This window comes from Balearica regulorum, chromosome 24 (assembly GCF_011004875.1).
Source record: "Balearica regulorum gibbericeps isolate bBalReg1 chromosome 24, bBalReg1.pri, whole genome shotgun sequence".
Lineage (NCBI taxonomy): Eukaryota > Metazoa > Chordata > Aves > Gruiformes > Gruidae > Balearica > Balearica regulorum.
This window is the reverse complement of record NC_046207.1, coordinates 6,626,781-6,648,684: the sequence shown is the minus strand read 5'-3', so window position 1 is coordinate 6,648,684 and position 21,904 is coordinate 6,626,781. Positions and strand designations below refer to the sequence as shown.

General features: G+C 50.0%; 1 long non-coding RNA gene across 1 annotated transcript in view; it reads right to left on the bottom strand.

The window, feature by feature from the left end:
- LOC142605079 (uncharacterized) overlaps nucleotides 1-17,374 on the bottom strand; it is a 40,606-nt gene extending 23,232 nt beyond the window's left edge. Inside the window, exons 1-2 of the long non-coding RNA XR_012838834.1 lie at nucleotides 15,336-17,374; nucleotides 12,074-12,335 (exon numbers count right to left, since the gene is read on the bottom strand). This is a non-coding gene — a long non-coding RNA (uncharacterized LOC142605079). The remainder of the gene's footprint in view (nucleotides 1-12,073; nucleotides 12,336-15,335) is intronic.
- Nucleotides 17,375-21,904: the final 4,530 nt, after the last annotated feature.

Below are 21,904 nucleotides of genomic sequence, written 5' to 3'. Positions count from 1 at the left end.
GCTCCCTCCACAACACATGAGCAACCTGCCTCGAGGAAGGCTGGGAAGCCAGAGACCTGCATGTTATTGCCAGCTCCTCCACATTGTGCAATCTTGTGCAAGACGCTTCTTATTCCTCAGTTTCCTTTTCTGCACGATATACGGACACGTGGGGCTCCTTCCCCTGCTCTGCACCGTGGTAGCACCCCGGGAGGTCAGGACTCACGGGAGCTTTTAACGGCAAGTCTGGCCCTATTCCTTACGGGTTGCAATGCCATCATCTCCAGTGAGTTATTCCTGCGTACTCCGATGCCAGTGAAATTGTAATCAGTCCCTACGATAAAATAATTAGGACTCCACGCCCACAGCAGTTACAGCAAGGCAGCGCCGTGTAAGCAGAGGCTGGCACGTTAGCATGGGCTCTGGAGATGACAGCGGTGCGTTCCTTCCCTTTGCCCACTGCAATCGTTGCCGGAGCGAGCACAAACTGTAGCTCTGAACCTGCTTTTAATTTGCACGGCAGGCCCAGGGATGAACCCCTTTCCTCTGGGCTTGTTTGTCAGAGCCCATACGGATCGCCGGGTGGTTTCTCCCCACCTCTGTAATTTTAGCGGGGACCAAACAGTCGAAATGAGACTCCAGGCTTTTCAAACCACAAGCCCTACAGTAAATAAGGGTTAAAGGCATTTCCAGGCATGTCTATCAATTTTCTGGTGACTGTTTCATCCTTGATGTTGGGTTTTTTTTGTCAGACAAGCTCTCTGCCCAGCTTCAAACACACAAATAGGTTCCTGTGCAAACTCTTCCACAGGCTTTCGGCATCAACTTTTGCACATTCTTAAAGCGCTGCGTTAGGCTGGGAGTTGGAAAAGGGAGCGGTACAGAGTTGATCTTGAAATAAATGACTTTGAGTTGCGTTTTGAGTTGGATTATTATAAAGAAGAAACTAACACCCCAGAACTGATCCTTTGGGACGTTTCACACGCGTTATTGGGGCAGCGGAACATTGTCCAAGCTTCTTTCAATCTTGCCAGTGTAATTTTGGCTTATTTGATGGTAGAGAGCAAAACTGGTAGAGAGCAAAACTCCTTCCCCCTAAAGTCAAGCTATTTGCAGAAGCCACATCTGTTAAGTGCCATGGTACAGAAGACCAGCGGCAAAGCTGGAAATAAAACCCAGCAGTCCTGAGCCCTTGGGCTCTATCTTATCCATAGTATTTAGCTTTCTAAATGTTTATGTTAAATAAACTCTTTCTGGAATTATTCAACATAATTATTGGTAGATAATTGCCTGTAATGTTATACAAGTAATAATAATCACAGATACAAAATCATTTTTAAATAATGCCAGGTCATGACACCACCCAAGGAAAAAAAAATCCTTTCCTGGTTTACAAAGCACATGTTCTCATGTCTAAGGCAGACACAGCCAAATCTTAATTACCTGCAGAACACAGGTTTCTCTGCAAAACATTCTGACGACATGGCAACATTACACAGCACTGAGGACCACTCTGCAGCCCACTTGCGTTCCCTCTTCACGTGGGAGGGATCATCCAGCAATGGCAGAGTGACCTTATCTCAGCTCCCAGGGAACACGGGGACAACGGAGGTTCCACTGAGGTTCTGCTACAAAACCCCTGGTCTAAGTCCACCTGCATTTGAGTTTCTCAGACTCCTAAAACAAAAGGGACATCCACTCATTTGGCTCTACCTGTCTCTTCGGTGAGCTGGTAAGCTTCACTTGGCTCTCCGCAAACCCTGGTCAGATTTAGCCTATAGGTAAGGCTTAGCACCACAGGACTTAAAATGACGGAGAAAACCATCAGAGCCTGTTCGCACTAGACTGCCTGTGCTGAGCACCATTTCTGAAGGCAGAAGGGGAAGAGAGGAATGAGTGACAGGCAAGAAGGGGAGAAATGAGCCTCTAATTAGATGCAAGACAAGTCTACACCACACAATGAGCCCCAAGCTAGCTCCGAGCAGGCTGGTGCATCCACATAGCCCACACATGGAGGCACAAGTTCCTCATACTCAAACACCCCTCTTCTGAAAAAAAAAATGCAAAAACGAAGGGCCATAAGTAAATGCAGTTATTGGGATCCTGAAAGCACCAGGGGACAACGCGGTGGCTGAGTGACCGGGCATGGTGGTTGAAGCTATGTTGGGGCACAGGAGCACACCGAGGCAGACAGCAGCTCCCAGTCCTGGGGGAACTTCAGATATCAGCAGAAAGTGCTGGTGCATGAGGTGGGCCTGCCAGCACAAGGCAAGGCAGGTGAAAAAAGAACCAGCTGAACCCTTCCCAGTGTACCAGAAACTCCCCAAGAGCCAGTAAAGCCCACTGGAAGAGTAGAACCACTGATGCCCTAATTACTCTTCCTGGCAACCCAGGGGGCTTGTGAGGCTGCAGCCGACGTTCAGCTCGGCACAGCACAAGGGAGTCAGGGGAGAGGATGCCCGAGGTGACATTATGGTGCCCTTGCTGACAGGAGAAGGCTGATGAGACATGGTCACTCCTGCAGATGCTGGGTTTGTAGGTGGTCCAGAGCTGACCTCCCCTGGGATGAATAGCCTACTTGTTCTCAAGATAAAGAAATGGAACAAGATGAAAGAGCACAGAGAGGAGAAAGAGCTCCTTGTGATTATCCGAGCAGGACAAAGACACCCTACAAAGTGCAGCGGGAGTCGTAGGCACTGGGGTGCTCCCAGCAGCAGGTCCTAGCAGGGAGAGAGGAGTCACCCGTCCAACTCCGCTGACAAGGATGCAGTACCAAGCCGAGGGACTGAACAGAAAAGCCTGGCTGAGAACTCAGGAGAGGCTCTTTGCCATGAAGAATCACTATTGACACAGACATTCAGGGCTCTCTGGGGAATCCTTTGATGTGAGTCAGTGACCCCTGGAGATCTGCTCGCTTCCAGTTCTGCTTGATTCAGCATGATCTTTAATAAAGAACAAGGATCCCCCCGAGATAAACCTCGGATTTGTAAGCCAGAAGCAACGATAGAGTAACTGGCTCTGTTGTTACATGCAACAGCAGATAGACAGCAGCTCTGCACCGTTGGGATCAGCCAAGGTGTTGTCCATGATCGGACCACCACCAGGCAAGTGATGCCAGAAGGCAGCAGGCTAGCCTCGCTGCACAAGGGATCACTCAGCCTGAGCAAAACTCCTGCCTGCAGAGCCACAAGCGATGCAGAGATCTCCTGTTGAGCAAACTCAGCCGTCCTTGCTCCATCCTCTAGCCAAACCCAGGACTAAGCACTTGACGGAGCTTCCAGGTCGTGAGGATAAAACAGAAACCCGAACTGCAGCAGCACAAATCATCAGGCAGCTCTCAAACTGGTGTGTCAGCACCAAACAAGCTAAAAGGTGCTGCTGGTGCGAATGCAGGCTTTGCTGCCCTGGTAGCATTGGCAGGGCCTCTGGCTGACATAACGCTTCCAGCAAAGGGCAGAGCATTCATCCACGGCTGTGCCCAACAGATCGCGGTGCCCACGTGACGTCAAGCTGTGTCAGCAGAAGCGTGTTGCGGCGTGAGATGACATTGCGATGTCCTCCATGACATCACCCCGGGATGAGGGTTTGTGGCTGAGCCCACGGAGCAGGTCGTGCTGTGAGTTACCGGCATTACAACACACCCGCCAAAACTGGCCCGCACGGCCCCGAGCCAGGGTCACCCCAGCATGCCCAGGGAAATGAGGGTGGCAGCAACAGGACAGCTCTGCCCAAAATCCCCATCCAAACAGAGCCAGCGTGGTGAGACTGGCTATTTCCTTGGGCAGTTAAATATCTACGGACTGAAAACTGACTTCACCAGTTCAGTCCCAATTAACCCTTCCCACCCACAATCAGCTCAGTAGCTTTCGTTCCATGGTGGTGCTTGTGTCAGAGGTAGTACCAAAAAGCCAAAATGAAAGAAAGTAAATTCCCTCCAACAACCTTCCCATGGACTGGGAACTCCCCAAAAGGCTTTTTTAACACCCTGGATTTAGTCTTTTGTGCTGGTGGTGGGTTTGATTCTTTTTCATTGCAATATACATCCTCACAGATAAACGGGCTGATGACATGTTTGATGACCACACTAGGGATGGAGGAAGTCTCATCCACAAGCTCATTAAAGCTGCATTTGAAAAAAGGGGACTCTCTAAGATTTTCCATTGGATTCTGAGCAAAGTGGTTCAGCAGGTGGGAAACATCCTTGGGACACGACTCAAAAGGCAATGATTGACCAAAAGGACAGAGATGCAGGAAAACTGCTACCACATCTGAACCGAGACTCCACCACCCATGCCAGCCCCCAGGAAATCATTCTTGCTTGCACTGGGCCCCCAGTCCTCTGGCAGCATACACCTGGATGAGTCCAATAGCTCTCATGCCACTATACATTTTGCAGAGGTAAATTCCCCTTGGTCTCCAGAGGGCTTTGACTTGTAGACATTGATCCTTGGGCAATGGAGGTCAGGCACGGGGCTTTGAGCATTTGATTGCAAACTGGAGCAGAGAGCCCATTCCCCATCTATTCACACTCTTTTCAAGGTCAGTGACTCTCTTATGGGCAACTCCGCTTGCAGGCACGAGGTGGGGGATGTCAGTGTGTTCATAAGCAGGATACAGGCATCCCTCACTTCAACCAGTGGTTTGCCTCAAGGAACAGAGAAAACCCTGCCAAGGGCATTTTAGGATACAGTACCAGGCTAAGACACACTGTGCATCGCTCCAATAGAAACAAGCCCCAAAACCTATGGCTACAAATTCCTTAATAACATCATTTCCCCTTCCTGTGTCACTTTGCTGCTACAGGCTGCAAAATGCTCCATAAACACAAGCAGAAACAGCTTCACGGCCCGCATGGAGACAAACTGATGTGCTGCCTTCCCAGCATGGGAGGGAGTATCAACAGGTAGTGGAGAACAAGCCTGGTTAGTTGTAAACTTGGAACAGGGGAGAAGCAAGGAACAAGCAAGATGTGTAACCCTGCCCTTAAACAGCCAGCGATGTGCTTTTAGGTGTATTTAATGTGCCTTGGAAGGGCTGGCACAGTCATGGTCTAGAGGGTTTCACCACCTCAGAGCACCCAAGATGGCTTCAAAGACCAATCACAACTCTTTAGCTGTACTGCACGGATTTAAATATTGCAGCGAGCATACAACAAGCAAATAAGGAGAACATCGAGGGAGACAGGCCAAAATCTGGAACTCAGCTCTTCAAATACTCAGGATCTGCAGGAGGAAGAACTGAGCAGGACAGTTGCCCTGCTTCATGGAGAGGAGAGGCTTGTGAGGTTCATCTTTCCACACACTTAAACAGATAGCAGCTACATGACAGGTAAAAAAAACCAATGGCACATTGACACCAGTGGAGACTCCGGGCCCCAGCTGAGGACTTGTACTGGTACGACCTTGGGTAGAACTTCACATCTGAGGAGGACAGACAAAAGCCATCCCTGTTTTAGAGACGGAGAGCTGAGGCTTAGAGACAGGAACAACACACAAGGTCACAACACACTTCAGACCCTGGCATTAAAGTGGGGTCCATCCCCAGTGTCTGGTCCATCCCACGCTGTCACAGCTGGGCTGCTCGCTCCAGCCCCAGCCTTGCCCACCCACAGGTTTCCTCTGGGGCCCTGTGGGTACCTGGGGGCCAGGGGGATGTTGCCATCACACGAAAGGTACAACTGAGATAGGGAAATATTTACTTGGTCGCACTTTCCAAAACTCCTGGGCTAGGACTCTGATCAAGGACAAAAGTACACAGCGGGTTTGCCCGCTTTATGGGCAATTAATGCTATTAAACTACAGTACTCCTAAGCTAGCAATCTTTGTTTTGACTCCCAGCCTTCCAAGGAGACCTCAGCAGAACAATCAAGATGAAACCCAAACCCCAAGTGTTAAACAAAAAGAAACAAACCAGATTCACACTTTAGCACACTACAGTTTTCCAGCCTTCCAGGGCAGACATAGCACAGGGATCCCTTCCCCTAGACATAAATATCCAGCTGGAAAACATCCTCTTAGTCCCAGGAAACAGAGGAAGGAGGACTGGATCCCTGCGTATCACTGCCTTTCCATTCCAGGTCACCTGCTCCCATGCCAACCACCACCCCAGCACAAGGCAAATACGAGACACCAGCACCGCCTGGATATCGTTACAACCAGAACGAAGGAAGCCAAAGGGTTAAGAAACCTGTCATCAACAACCCTGGATGCACCCCAAGTCTCCGGTGTTGGTACCTGGGCGCCTACCTCCGTCGCTGGGGTGGAGTCCTCCTAACCACAGGGCAGCCTCGCCTGCATTCCTGCTCCCTGAGTGACAGCTCGGGAGAAGCTCGCTCCAGCCTGAGCCTTGGCAGGAGAAAAGATGCCTCCTGCAGGGCCAAGTCAGACTCGCCCTGGAAATCTCCTTACTTAGTAGAAACAGGTTAAGGAGCCAGGAGCCAAGGGCTTGGCACCGGCGGGTGTTTTGCTGGAGATGTTTAGGAGCGCATTGAAATTGCCAGCTTGCATCTCCTTAGATGTCTGAGCAATATCCTAGCACAGAATTAGGCAGGTAATAAGGGCTTGAAAGCAGGAACAACCACAGTTGGATTAAGATATAGGCACTCTAGGCCTTTGCTCAGTTCCCTGGCTCGCAGAGACTCGGGATGACATCAGTCTTTGCTTTCGCTTAGCAAAAGCGTTTCTGGCACTGTTTGCAAAGAGAAGCTGGAAGGAGAACTGTGCGAGAGCCGCTGCTCCGGTGACATTTGCCCAAGTTCAAAGACAGGGTCCAGCAGAGGGAAGAGCAGCAGTTGGCATTGCTTGAGCCAGGAGAAAGACTCATGGGTGCAGGCCCATGACCTCCTTGTTATGAGGGTGGTTTGGCTGGCAAGGGCATCAGAAGAGCTGCTGCTACCATGTGGAGGTACCACACTGGTGGGTGGTGGCTCTGGGGCAACCACAGGCAGTCTCAAGGGTACCAGATGGTTTCCATCAGCCCTGGGAATGGCCAGAGGTGTACAGAGCTGGGCTTCTCACCTGCTGGAATTCACCCAGGTCTCTGCCCTCACCTTTCATCTGCTCATTCATCAAAACCATGAGGTTGGCTCTAAACCTTCTCCCTGGCAAAGCCTGGAGGTCTTCAAGTCCCAGCAGCGGCACTGGCTGATGCCAGCCAGGAAAAGTGCCACAAGTGACAGAGCACCATGGGCTGAGACAAGGGACCTCACAGCACCAGGGGCAGCTGAGGCCACGGACACGTGCAGTACTTGGCTGGGTAAGCTCAAGATCCACAGACACTAGCTCTCAGTTCCAGTGCTCCTCTGTGCTAATCAAAGTGGGGATTATCATCACACACATGCTGGGTTTCGGGTCAGGAACTTTTTACCTGTGTCCATTGGAAGAAGAGATCGTTTCCTTGGGGAAGTGAGCGTCCACTTCAGTCAGACGGAGCCAAACATTGACTTTATGGGAAGTCCAGAGAAGGAGGGCTGAGCTGCTGGGTTTGCAGCCTACACACCAGCTGAGCACACACAGCCAGGTTTTTTAGACAACCTGTACCATTCTACAGCTGCCTGCTGCTTATCCCCAGAGAGAAGGGCAAGGATGCTGGCATTCCACAGCCCCAGCCTGCCCAGCAGCATTTCCCCAGATCTGGGGCTGCTGGACTTACCCTTATCCAGCAAAATCCACCCAAAAAAGCACAAGAGAAGCTTTATCTCACCTGTCCCTCATGCAGGTGGGTTGTCCCCTGCCAGAAGCCTGGCTGAGCACCATCACCTTGCCCAGATAAATCCAAAGAATCAAGGTTCATGCTGTCTTCCAGCGAGGCTCTGAGTTAGCAGGTCTCTGCAGCACCCAGCTCTTGCAGACCCTGCTCTCAAGCACCAGCACTTGGTCCATCCCAGCTGCAAGCACAGACCACACTCAGGGCAGCTTATTAATCTGCCCCAGCTCACATGAAGCTCGTTGATGATATTAAGGGTCCCAAGTGAAAAATCACTGCATTTCAGGGCATGGGTGGATGCTGGCACATGTTCTTGCTAGTGTGGCTTAATGAGTTACTGAACATCAGTTGAACCATGGTAGCTCAGTTCATTAAAATGCAAAATAGGAACAACTGCAGTAATTTGATCACTTGTAATCCTCCATACATTGTCTTAAACATATTTTGATTCACTTTCCTCCCTAAGTAATGTAGTGAAACTGCTGCCAGTTTTTGCAAAGTGCTTTGATTTATACAGATGAGGAGCATAAGTCCAAGGTATATTTCCTTTTCCTGCCTTTTGTCTTTTCTATTTAAACTTGTAAGATATTCAGAGTCAGAACAGAAAAAGCACTCCTACTCTGATGTGGTTCTCTAAGCTATCTTTTTCATAACTGCTTCAGTCCCAGAAATTGTTGTTTCTTTGACTCACCCAAGAGGAGCTGAAACACCTCTAGAGAAACACAGATCTCACCCACTGAGCTTACTCAGATCTTTGCAGCTACTCCCATCAGAGGTGCACGACTATAGTGCCAAATTCTGTGTTGCCACTTAACTCCACTAGCTCAGGTGCCATTAGTCCTCCTTGTTACTGCACATCATCCATCCTGAAAGGGATGCTAGTGAGGAACAAGAGCAGGGCTGCTCCAAGAGTGAGGTCAAGCCAAGGGCTGAGGGCAACCACAGCAGAGTCCATCAGCAGTCCTGAAAGATGCAAAGCAATCAGTCAAGTCCCAGGTCCACCCAGTGCATCCAGCCAGGAACAGCAGGAGAGACAGACAAATCCACAAGGTAGGTCTGCAAGGTCCATCTAGGAGACAAGCTACCTCCAGCCTAGGTCCCAGAGCCATCCAGGAGACAGACCCAGACACACACCCCTACAACATAACTCAGAAGAAAGCTATAACTCCAGGGACTGAGCTTAAATGGAGCTCCTCAGCCTATAGGCAGAGGGAAAGGGTGGAGACCCCAGGTGAGGGTGCCCAGGGTCATTAAGGTCTATTAATGCTCTTCAGGCCCTGACCGCAGGCTTTCTAGATGAGGCAAATGTTTCTGTAGGTGGGTTTCTTCATGCTTGGTGCTCACAGGAGGAATAAAGAGGTTTTAAAGACAGCATCAACTTCCCAACCCTCTCTGTTCTCTTGGACCAAAGTCCCACCATCTTTCACACAACAAACTTCAAAGGAAAATTCACAATGTTTATATAAGCAGTTCCTGCCATTTATAAGGCGCAGTCCTGACCTACACCATAGAAACCCTCCATGTTCCTAAGGCAAGTTGACAGGTTTGGAAGAGACATTAAAGCCCATCTAGTTCCACTCCCCAGCCATGGGCAGGGACACCCTCCACTAGACCAGGTTGCTCAAAGCCCCATCCAACCCGGCCTTGAACCTCATGACCATACGTGACCACCTTCGTACATTTTCTGCTCAAGAAGTGCTACAGGAAGCCGTGCTCTCTGGAAGGAGCTGGCTTTGGCTAGTGGCAACCTTCTGCCCATGCAGTGTCCTCTGCTCTAACCCCATCACAGATGGGGAAATCTTCTGTTCTCCTTGGTCTTGCCTAAAGCAGCATAAATGGCTTTCACCACCTTGTCCAAACACGATGACCCTCCCTCCAACAGAGGACCAAATTGCTATCTCAATTTCATCTCAGTGCTGCAACCCCTGACAGATGGAGAGAATCAGAGCTGAAACTGCTGGTTCCAGCTTTTGCCAGCTGACATAGAAATGCTTATTCCTCCTGGCTTTCCTTCGCTCTTCAGACCTCAGCTCATTCATGTTCAGAGGAAACACTTTGCCAAGGGGACTCACAGGGACTATAGAGTAGTTTTATCCAATTACTTTTTAACTACACCTGTGATTCCTGGTGAGGTCTGGACACTGTCAAGGAGAGCAAGGCTGGCTTTGTGTTCATAAATTAAATCACTTGCTGGGAAGCAGCCCAAGGAGCACAGGCTCTTCCCTTTATGCCTCTGTTCCCCATTCCAGATCAATGTGGACATGACAAGAAAAATGGAAACGTTCCAAAACAAAATTTCACCCCCAAATCTGTATCTGTTGAAGACCTGATGCTACAAGAAAGTACAGTAAGCCCTTTTTCCCCCCCCCTCTGATTTAATGGAAAACAGTGAAACAAAAAATGAATCAATAAACAGTCTTCCTAAAGAGAATGAAGGCAAGAAACCTTCAGAGTTTCTAACAGAATGGAATAAAAAGGTGAATCAATTCTTGCCCAAAGTGCTTCATTCTAGAGAGAGTTTGAGGATGACATTAGGCTCTTTTTCAAACACAGCACCAATAGTGAGGAACTCCAGAAGGGACTGACAAAACTAAATAAGCGGGCAAAAACCAGGGAAATGCTCTAAGCGTACATAACATTAACACACCTAGGAAAAAGTAATCTAAACCATGGCTACACAGTGCTGAAGTCAGAACTGGTGGATACAGCTCAGGGAAGAGAGTCATCTTGGAGTCATCATTGGCAATTCTCTGGAATCATTATCTTAATGTACAGTGGCAGCCAAAAAAGCCAACAGAACTGGGTATCACCAGGCAGGTGGTACTGAGGATAACCCAGCGGGAGCTGTTTTGCCGCTATATAAAACCTTGAAGTGCCCATGTTTGGAGTACCATATGCGGTTCTGGCCACCATGTCTCAAGACATGGAGTTACAGAAGGTCCAGAGAAGGACAACCAAGATGATCAAGGGCATGGAGAAGCTGCCTTACATGGAGAGGCTGGAAAGACAATTTCCTCAGAACTGACACATTTTTCAAACTGTTGAAAAACATCTCCCATCCTTTGACCAAAATCTAATTCCAGTGACAGCCTCTCTGGGTCCAGGCTATGTCACAATAACTGGGACACTACCTGAGGAGGAAGGTGCTGATTTCACCTCTTCCACTCTTTTGTTTCTTCTTGCGCAATTGAGGGCGGCTGCTTGGGAGATGCCAGGTTTGAGTGACACGGGGAAGGCTGGACTGCACACCCATGATCGAATTGTGGGTCAGATCTTCAGCTGGGAGCACTTGGCCAGTGTCACTTATTTTGCTTGTTTGTAGTGCACATCGCCCTGAAAGGGCACAGTGAGTGTGTGATCTGCTGCTGAATCATACCAGAGGCTTGCAAATCCAAGAGCTGATGAGTCTGTGCTAAGGGTAAGGCCACTGCATCTTATGTCACTTTTGGCAGCAGGGAAAAAGAGGACACGAGGTGCCAAACAGCGTTGCTTTCATTAAGTATATTTGGAAAGGGTACAATGACAACACAAGAGGGCAGGAGAAAATCAGACACACAGGTGAAATCTTGGCTGTTCTGAAACTGCTAGCAAAAACCTGATGCCTCCGGTGTGCTGATATCTGACAAGTTGGACCCAAGTACCCCACGAGAAAGGAGACGTGAAAGGGTAAGGCACTGGCAGTGGGAAGGAATTATTGGGGTGATGTGTACATCGAGAGTGTTGCAGAGGAAGGCAAACATCTAGACCAACCCTGCTTTTTTACCGGCTGGAGGGTCACCAGGAGTTTTGCCTCCTCTGGCGATTTCATGGCTTTGAATCCAAAGAAGAGCATGCTTTAGAACTCCCCTCCACATGGTCCAGCCCCACCAAAACTGCAGGTCCCTCTGGTCCCTGCTTCTGTAATTCTCCAGCAGCATTACCCAAAGTTTTACTTCAGAAATTCAGATGCTTCACTTTCTCGGTAAGATTTGTTTGTCCTGCCATGACTCACCACCTTTTTTTTTTTTTTGGTAAGGCTCTCCTAAAACTAAAGGATTCCCTGATGCCATGCCATCAAGACACTCTGACAGGATGTCCCAGGGAGGCTAACAGGCTCAGATCATTCTTACCATACTCTTCAATGCCATATAAAACTGTATTATTAATGAGAACATTAATAAGGAAAAGGGAATTTGGTGGGCAAGAAAACCCGGTGCTGATGAAGTCTGCTAGGGAGATTACTGAAAGCAGAAACGGCATTTCAGAGCCTAATTCCCATACACAACCCCCTAAATCCACTTGTGCATTTGAAAAACCCTTTTGAGTAGCTGCAGGCCGGACACGTCCGGATTTAGAGCAGATTTAATCTCAAAGTGGTCGTGAAATTCCAGCCGGAATCACCAAAATTTACCAGCCTTGTAATTTGGGCAGAAACAACCGAGAGGGGATTTTGGGATGCTTGGGGCCAGGCTCCTAGCATCCACTGAGATCATTGCTGTCTGAGATATTAAGCTTGGACCAGAATGGATATCTCCTTTTTCTCTCATTCCACCTCCATCATTGTACTTAAGTCAACGTAGAACGGTGGCTCGTAACACTGCAAGCTCCAAGTTCATCTGTCCAGTGGGAATGGGAGAGGCCAGTCCTACAGGTTGCCATCTGGCTCCAGTTCTCTGTGGAAGCAAGGCAGGTGAAGGCTGGTTATAATTGACCCCAATTCCTTAAATAGCCCCAATTGCCGAGGAGATGGATAAATAGCAGTCTCCGAATCTGCTCAGAATGGACCCAGGTGTCCTGGTGCCCTGTGGCCTGGGACAGAAACCTTTTAGCACCCCTGTCTTCCCTCCAAAGAGCGCTGGCAGTGTCTCATTCAGGGAGTACCTGTCAGTTCAAGAAGTTTAAAAGCTCTGGATCAAATTCTTAATTACCCCAGACGGACACAATAGAGGCTGTCAGCACACCACAACTCATGGGCTAGCATTGTCAAAGGGACCGAAGTGTTAAAATACCGCTTGGCTTTGCCAGAGAAAGTTGACTGCTGGGGAGGGGGACAGTATTGGTCTGGTTTTTTTCCTTTATAAAAAGGTTAAAACCAGGTCAGACTTCACAAGTGCCATTTCAGAGAAGACCTGGGCACTGGCAGGAGGCAAAAAGATATGTCATGTTTACAAATAATTGTAAATTCTCATCAGTCACAGCGTTTCATGGCGATTCTAGGTGATTACGTTCACCAGAAAAATAATTTAAAGAATGAAGATATTTTGTTTATGATATTAAGGTCTTCTAGTTTTCTTCCCATCCCAAATCATGTGCCATTAAAAGATTGATTTTGATTGTTTATAGAAATGAGGTATTCCTCAAAATCTTCGTTTTTGAAAGAAAAGGTTCAGTTGGAACCAATTTTTTTTTTTCCTTTTACTCCCACAGAAAATTCACTTTGGGTTACCCCAAAACAAAGAGGAAGAAAATCCTTGAACTGCCAGAGAGTGGAAATATCAGACATTTGCAAAGCTCTAATTACGGGCAGTTTCTCCAGGCTGGCTCATCCTTCTTCGCATCACATATTCCAGGTCTCTAAACCCAAAACCTGTAAAATGCACTCGTATTTAACCTGGAACTGAATTTGTTTCTCAACCCTGTTGACAGTTTTGAGCTGTGACACCTGTGTCAGTTAAAGGGTGTGAATTTTCTACCTCAGTAGTCATGTACATATAATCACTAGTCTGGTTATCATTACACTGGTGTAAACGTACCTTAACCAACGTGGCCTATTCCCCTTCCTTCACCAGAATCGTTACGGCAGCAGTAAGCCTCTCTTGCCACCAGCCACGTGCCTACAGTCAACGGGTCCCGCTGTTCAACGCTAATAATAGTGAAATACGTTTCTGGGGTCCTGCTCTTTGCTGCTTTTCTTTCTACATTTTTGCTGGAGCTACAAGAAGCATGGAGGACCTGTGACAGGCTTGACTGCTTTGACCATCAATTGGCCCTCAAGGGCCATGGGCTTCAACTTTGGCTCTCTACCCAAGCCTCCATATGCATCAGGACACATATAGCACACGGGGAGCAGTCTGTCCCCATCTCCCCAGTCATACCGTTACCACAGTACGGCCATGGTACCCAACACCAGCAAAGGTCTCACACCCACCTCATGGTTGCGTGCTGCCATCGGTACCCAACGCGCAACCCCAAATGGCAATTCCTCTTCTCGTTCCTTGGTAAGGCCCCGCAGCCCCGCTTGGCACGGCTCCTTGGGACATCCATCAGCTGGTGTCAGACTCGATGTGTGTCTCAGGCTTGCCCTCTTACCCCTGAGATGATGTCAGAGAGAGGTTGGCCCAGTGGCCAGCCAAAGATCTGTCACTGGCCCTGCCAGAACTAACAACAAAGACAAATGGGCCCATCACAGTAAATGGCTCTTAATGGGCTGCAGGAGGCAATTGGTCGTGCTGGCTGGGCACCATATGTGAATTCTTCACTAATCACTCCAAATTGGTCCAATTTGTTCGAGAGCTGTGTAGGGACTTGTGCACCAGCAGCCATAGAGTTTTAACATGAGCAGAGCTCTGCATGGAAATAATTTTGCACTTGTGTGGATGCTTCCTGGGGCTCCGGCAAAAATGGGGAAAAAAAAAAAAGAAGCAGCAAAGAGGAAGCAGGAGCTTTCAGCTGTACGACTGGGGCTTTTCATCATTTTTCACTTAATGCTCCTTGTCTTGAGGAGGAAAAAAAGACGAGGATCTAAAGAGATTGGATGTGAATGAATGAGACAGTGAGGTTCCAGGTGATGGCTAATAATAACCTTGATCTAGCACTGGAAATACACTGTGCTTTCCTGCTCGCAGAATGAGACCCTACCCATGAAAGCTCCATGTCAAACAGAGTTGGGGACGCTGAGGTGAAGGGGGAGTTGTAAAAAAAGGAATATTGGGGAAAATGAGCCTTAAGGAAGAACTTTCATGGGCACGAGGATGTCCGTGAGGAATCGATGCTGGGACAGTGATGCACAGGGGGGGATTGTTCCTACATCTTGACATTGTACTGTGAGTCCCATGCCATCTCTGAAAGCCCCAGCTCCCGGAGACACTAGTTGAGAGAATTAATCTTTCTGGCATCTCCAAAGCTTAGAGGTGAGGCTTGTGCACACTGAGAACACACCCAAATAATGCAGATTTTAAACAGATCTTGTCTTTTTGGGGAGAGCGAAAGGATTTATAGGTTTTTGAATGCCTAATATTGAAATATGGGAAATTTGGGTTGAAATTCCCATCTGTGTCAGGGCAATGGAGTGAGGCTGGGCCAAGCAGGGAGGCCCCTTCTGCGTTAGCTTCTCCGTCTGTAAAACACAGCAATCAAACTCCCCCAGCTCGGCTGATGGAAAGGCGAACTCGTTCACGTGCACGAGAGTCAGCAGCCGGGACGCCGGGGTGTCCTGCAGCCCTGGGGAAGACGGCTGATACCCAGAGCACCCATCTGCCCCAGCAGGGAGATTAAGTCACACCTGCAGTCTGAATGGCACTAGGAAGATAACAACCAGCTTCCTGCACCCTTTATTCAAAAATAAGCTACTTAACCCCCCTTTTAAACCTGCACTCCTACCCCCTCCCCAGCCCCTCTGTGACCATCTCCGCAGTCACACCCGCTATTGAAAAGAAGCATTGTTCTGCCCCTACCTTGCCTTCACCTCTCTCCTGTGATCAGATGTTATGGCTCTAATTATCTTGGTCCCTGCCTTCTGGACTATCAAGACATTCAATCAAAGGTCACCTGGGTCATCTTTCATTGGGAAGAAGAGACGTCACCAGGAAGGTAAAGTTTCGGAGCATCCTTTGATGCTAAGCTAGCAGGAATTACAGTCCAGCTCTCCCGGGATATTCGCCACTTGTGGCTGCTCGAAGGCACTGAAAGGTTTCTCTCTTGGATTTCGTTTTTTTTTAAAACTTTCTGGTTAACTATCAAACCGTTGAAGAATCTGCAAGTCCCACGAGAAACAAGAGTGGTGTAACAGCAGAGATGGCCACTGGGCCTCCTGGAAAACAAGCTGTCACCCTTCGGGGTCAAGGACTGGGCAGAGGTATCAGTGCAGTCCTGGCTAACGCCTTGTGTCCTTCGGGTTCTTTTTGCATGAATTGCTGAGTTTTCTATCGATTTATAACCCTTGGCTTTAAAACTCCAGCGACGGCCAGCTCAGGTCTTTTCAATTTGATGGTAGGATCTGCTGCACTCAAAGATCTCCTGGGAGGAGATCACCATTCATGGGCTCCAGAGTCATTCTGCAGAAGCCATCACAGACAACTGCAAGTGAAGTCTTAAAGACTGCACTGGAGACATCTCTCGCCGTGTCTGGCCAGAGCTTATGAGGGGAAAAGGGCTCCAGAGCACCCAAACTGGGAAGAAAATTTTCATAACAATTCAGTGTGATGGGAGCGGAAAGCTTTGAAAAAAACAGGGCACTCCTTTAAGGTCTCCACGGACTGAAAAGCCTCTTGCTGGGTGCCCAGCAATGGATCTGTCTGTGAGCGCTCGGCAGTAAGGCGCTCTGCCTCACTCCTGCCTGACCTTCCTCATCCCAGGAGCCTGAAACAGGCTAAGAAAGCAAAGTGCTTTAGCTTCCACAAGCTAAGGAGGAGATACGGTTTCTCCTTGTTCGCATGCTGATGAGACCCACAGCAGAGGTGCCCTCAATTCTGATATCTCCTGCCTCATCGCATACAGAAAGATGGAGAGATTTCAGCCCGGCTCCAGCCTGGAGGGCCTCGCAATTTGAAGGGAAGGACAGTCTGACTTTGCTGCATCATCCTTCCCGAGGGGACTGCAGTTTATAGAACTTCCCCATCCACGCGGAGTTTGAAGCTGAGGCTCATGGCGGGGAGAGGAATCGCTGCGTGGCCAGCTCTGCTGCGCCCTGTCTGGATTCAGGCTTGCACCGTGCACTCTGTGGGACAAGGTCTTTCCTATTTGGTACCTTTTTCTTTGCCAGTTTTTCGTCCTTTCCTTCCACCCTCATCTTCCTGCTCTTTTGAAATCCACAGCTTTTACGTAGGTGCCAAGGCTTGGCACGTTCTCTACGATGTTTCCCTCTGTTGTCTCCTTTTCTCTCAGATAAGCTTCTTCCACCTTGAATAGGAGAGAAAGAGAAAGAGCCAAGAGAGAAAAGAAAAAAGAAAACAAAATGTCCTGGAGGGAATTGGTTATGACCCACTAATCTTGCAGAAAAACTGCTCAGACATTAAAGTAACAGAAAACTGGAGAGTTAGTCAACATTTTTTACCTGGAAAAGCTTCTCCAGATGATGCTGGTATTTTTCTTCAGCAAACACTGATTTCAAAAGCATTTTTGAATTCCAAAAGTGGGAAACACTTACTTAAATCTCATTGTATCCGCTTCTGGGCACTGCACTTTAAAAGACTACATAAATGAATTCAAAAAGACAACAAAAACAATAAAGAGGATTAAGAAAACACAATATATGAGGAAAGATTTCGTGTGTCCTCATGCCAGAAACTGTCATTTAGCCTTAGGCAAAGAGGCTGAAAAGTGCTATTGTTGCAGAGGTGCAAGAAAATGAAGAATCGTGTCCGCTCTGTGCAAAATGGAGTGGACAGACATGACCCAGCCTGACCAAGAAGGTGCAGAAGTGGTGGGACAGAAGGCAGCCCTGGGAGAGCCATAACCTATCCTAACCCAAGAGGACTGGAGAAGGAGGCCAAGATCTGTCCCCCCCCCCGAGATGCCTAGAGAGAATTGGTCCCCAGGCTTCCTCTAGCATCCAGCTGAGAGGATGAAAAGTGGGATGAACCACCCTTTGAAGGTGTCCTTCTCCATCTGTGGGTGCTAGAGAGAGTCTACGGAAGCTGTGCTCCTAACTCCGGTCACTCCGTGAAGAAAATCAAGTGGCAATGAGTCCAGCCTGCAGTACAGAAATCCGAATCCCATGAAAAGGTATTTCCCCTCCTCTTTCCCAATTCCTCGGCTCAGAGGAGGTTTCCACCTGTTTCACAGAAGGCATGTGAGCCCTCTGGTCCTGCACCGCTGGCGAGCGGGGCTTCGCTGCGAGCCTTTGCAGGAACAGCGATGCTATGGCATCCCAGCGCTGCAGCCGAGGAGTGCTGTGGGTGCTCCGCACCAGCCCGTGCATCCCCAGGGGAGGGTCGTGCTGGAAATCTCTTTGCTGACAAGAGCAGACACAGGCGCATGCCCCTTTGCCCATGCAAAGAATACTGGAAATTTTCAAGGAGAAGAGACAGGTACTTAAAAAAGAAGAAAATCTTCACATTAATAAGCCTGGAAAGGGAGAAGAGTCAGACTTAATCAGATTGTGTGGGAGAACATAATCACAAGGGACTTGGCGCTGGGGAATCAATACCAACTGTGGCTGCAGGGGCCAGGATTTTGGTGCGGGCTGGAAAACTTGTTAATTTGTTTAGTTCCTGTCGATTTTGGGGAATGGGGGAGCAAAGCGGGGGATGGCATGGGATCCAGTCAGTGGGGATGGGAGAAGGAAAGGCCGCCTGTGCCTTTAATTTCTGCAGCCCAGGTTTTAGAAATGCAGCTTTGCTTGGAATGCTGCTGAGTGTGTAGCCCTGGGACAACTGCGATCCCTTTGATTTGGCAGACTGGAGCCTCTGCAGGTTGCTTTGTGGGTGTATTTCATAAGAAAACAGAGGAGGCAGCAGTCCTGCCCTGTAACAGCCTCCAGACATTCTGGCCGGGTGCTGCCAAAGCAACAGCCAAGAAAGGCACCGCCTGGAAGAGTGGAGTTTCAAGAAAGCCTTCTCTGGTCGGGATGTTTGCCCAGCTTGCAGAAACCTTGGCTGAGTTCTGGTTTCTCCATTCAACGCAGAGGCAGAAAGGTTCCTGCAGGTAATTACATAAATTCTGCCTCCCTGCCCCCTCTCTTCCACCTTCGTTTGCTGCTCAGCAATGCTGAGATGGAGCAGGAACATGCACGTTATGGGAACTGCAGTTGCAATTTAGATTTCTGGGATGGAACCTCAGCTCCACCACGAGGAGCGATGCTGATGGCTGGGTAACACGTAGCACTCGAGGGCCGAGCCCTGGTGTCCGTCTCAGACCGAGAAGCTGTGCAGTAGGTCTCCAAAAGTGGTTTGACACAAACGCCTGGGAGAACCTTAAATCGAGGTCCTGAGATGGGTAAATACAGAAACTGTGGGATTTTGTGATTGCATCAGGGCTACCGAGCAGGATCTCAGACACTTATCTGAGCACGCACAGAGCCCAGCCTAGCACCAGAGAGGGATTCTCAGCGTCCTTCGCCTTTTCCTTTGGCCCAGGCCAGGGATCTAGGGAGAGAGCACAATCGGCAGCACAACACTTCACCGTATCGTGTCACATGAGGGTGTGAGTTCACGTGTCGCGAATCAGTGCCAGGCAAATTCCCCTCGCTGGTAAGGAGTAACAGCATGCCCTTGGGGTGACTCAGCTTTTCCTCTGAGCCCTTAATCATTGTTGTTCAGCAGCACCGCTCGATTAATGCGCATCCTCAATAACCTAAAGAGACGAGTCTGTGCGTAAGTGTGTGTCCCAACACGCCTGTGATTCCCTCTTTCACTGAAAAATGTTCAGCGCCGGACACCGAAAAATGGATGGGGTGATAGGGGAAGCGGTGGATGTTGTTCCTCTTCGGATGCTGAGTGTGATGGGCCACGCCACCCCACGCGTGCCGCCCGGAGTGGATGAAAGTCTGAGCACAGCACGGTGCAAACGTAGGTGTCTGTCTCCGGATAATTGCAATCCAAGTGAATCAGGCTGGAAGTGGAGCTGAAACAAAATACCATCTGCAAACACCTGAAAAAGCTGGAAAAGTTTGAGGCTAGCTTCAGAATCAAAGGCTTGGCCCAAAATACGTCAACGCTCATGGAAAGGCTCCCGTGGACTGCCCTGCATTTTCCATTAGGTCTGCAAAGCTCAGGCCTAGCTCTGCATCACTCCAGCTGCCTCACAGCCCAGGAAGGCTCCTTGGCTCCAAGTCCTGGCTTGCCACCCGCCCTGCCTGGGCCCCTGGCTTGGCGGCTCGTGGACCGGGATGTGCTGCACCATGCACCTGCTACGCGACGTGGATGTCACCCCAGGGCCTGATCCTGCAAGGTCCTAATTTAGCCCAGCTCAGTATGAGACTCAGGCGTTTCTGCACCTGGAGAAAGTCGTGGGCAAGTTCACCGGGGTCAGAAGAATTGCTGCAGGACAGGAGGCATGCCGGCCAGCGGCCGCTTTCACCGAGAGAGGTGCGAGCGCCGGTCACCGTTAGTCATCGCTCTTGCTCATTCAGGTATCAGAAAGGGCCAAGGAAAGATTGGGCTGAAAGGTGACCGGGACAAAGAGCAGACACCCAGGTGAGGTCTCAAGAGCTGCGAACTGTCCTGGCTCTGCTCAAAGGGAAAGGATCTGCAGAGCTCCTGCTCGCCGGCTGGCGTCACCAACCTGGCACTGCTCCTGCCAGGTACCTTCCTGATCTCCATCACGTCAGATCCTCCACCAGAAGTGCACGGTGCTGGAGTTTCACGGGTCTTGAAGAAGGGCAGAGAAACCCTACGGCAGCTACTGCTGCTTTTGTGGAGCTTTTCACGTCAAAAATTATTGCAGCCAGCTATAGGTAAGGCTGTATCAAAGGGAAAAGCTCAGAGCAGCAGTGGTCAAGGCAGTCCTGATGTCCTTCCAGGAGCAGACAGGCTGACCAGTTCAGCATGGTCCACCAGCTCACCGAGCCGTGCTGGTGCCCCCGACCGATCCTCCACAGAGGTTCCCACGGGCCGTTTCCACACTGTACAGTGAAATTCCTGATCAGACCTTTTTTTTCCTGCTTACGTGCGGACCCTGGTAAAGCAGCGCGGCTTGAAGCTGGAGCTGTCACCGGACTGACTCAAGCACGGTGGCTGCAGCAGTCGTGCCGGCGGTGTGGACGAGGATCGGTGGCGGAGCAGGTGAAGGGAGGAGTCAGGGAACGTGTTTTACAAGAGGGTTACACAACCTGCACCTGGTGCAGAGGCTTCTGGCTCCCCAATGGGTCCCCCAAGATTTTAATAAGAGGGGGAAACGTGCACATTGGTGCCAGCGTGCATCTCGCCTTTCCTGGCTAAAATGATCTGTAAATTAGAAACCAGCTGCCCACCAGGCAGGTGAGAAGGGACCTTCCGGGCTGGCACGTGCAGTGTGGAGATGCAGCAGGCATCCTGCTGTGTAATCCTTTCCCTAAGTGCCACCATGGTGTTTTGCCCTCTCCTACTCTCAGATGCTGCTCCAGACCTCAGTGCTCGGAGGGTCAGAAACCGCCCGGGGCAGCCACGAGTTGCTGCTGGCCAGCTCGTCTCTGCGGCTTTGTAGAAGCTCAGGAAAGGGGGAGTGAAGGAGAAAGCCCAATTCACACCCGTGCGCAGGGCACTGCGGGCACATCGGCCCCCTCCGTAAGGAAACTTCCCGCTGGCACGCCGGCGTGGAGCGACGGCTCTCCTGGCTGCGGTAAGCCAGGCAGTGCCTGGGCAGCTCAAGGAGTCGCACCAGCTCTGGTACAACCAGTTTTCCTCACAGCTGAGCCTTTCCTGCCCACCTCGTTCTTCTGGTAACTTCAGCATTTTCTGCCAGGCAGTTTTGGTCATATGACCACTCCGTTTCTGGTTTTGTCTTCCCAAAAAAATGCAATTCAGCCCCTCAGAACCTGGGAGGCGGGGACTGCGCTGCCTGCAAAGGGAGGGCTCAGGACTTTGGTGACAGTCACCCGGTAGCTGGTGACAAGCGTCTTGAGGAGATGCACGTCTGTGCCGCAGCGAAGGGGCCAGAGCTGGAGCGTGGCGCAGCCGCGGTGGGCACCGTGCGGGTTCCCGCAGGCAGCGGGGATGCTGCCACGTTACCCCAGGCTCCCCCGGCTCTCGTCACCCGCCGCCTGTCGTCTGCTGCTTTGACTGGGTGCTCTCGGGGATATCTGCGTCCGAATTGTACGGCGCGGAGAGCAACGTGACCCCGGTCCCTGACTGAGGCTTCCTGGTGCTGCCACAACACAAATAATAAATAATAATTATGCTGGGCTCAGAGCAGCTGACGTAGGAGTGGCTTGGCTGGAATCATCGTCCTATCCAGCCCGGCGTGGGCCTCGCTTATCCCCGTGAACTGGGACGAGGAGGAGGAGGACAGAAGAGGAAATCCACTGCAAACATTCACCGTCTTCCTCCTGTGTAGGAGGCAGCACGCAGAGAGAGAGTCAACGCACCAGCTAATTTTTCTTCTGATA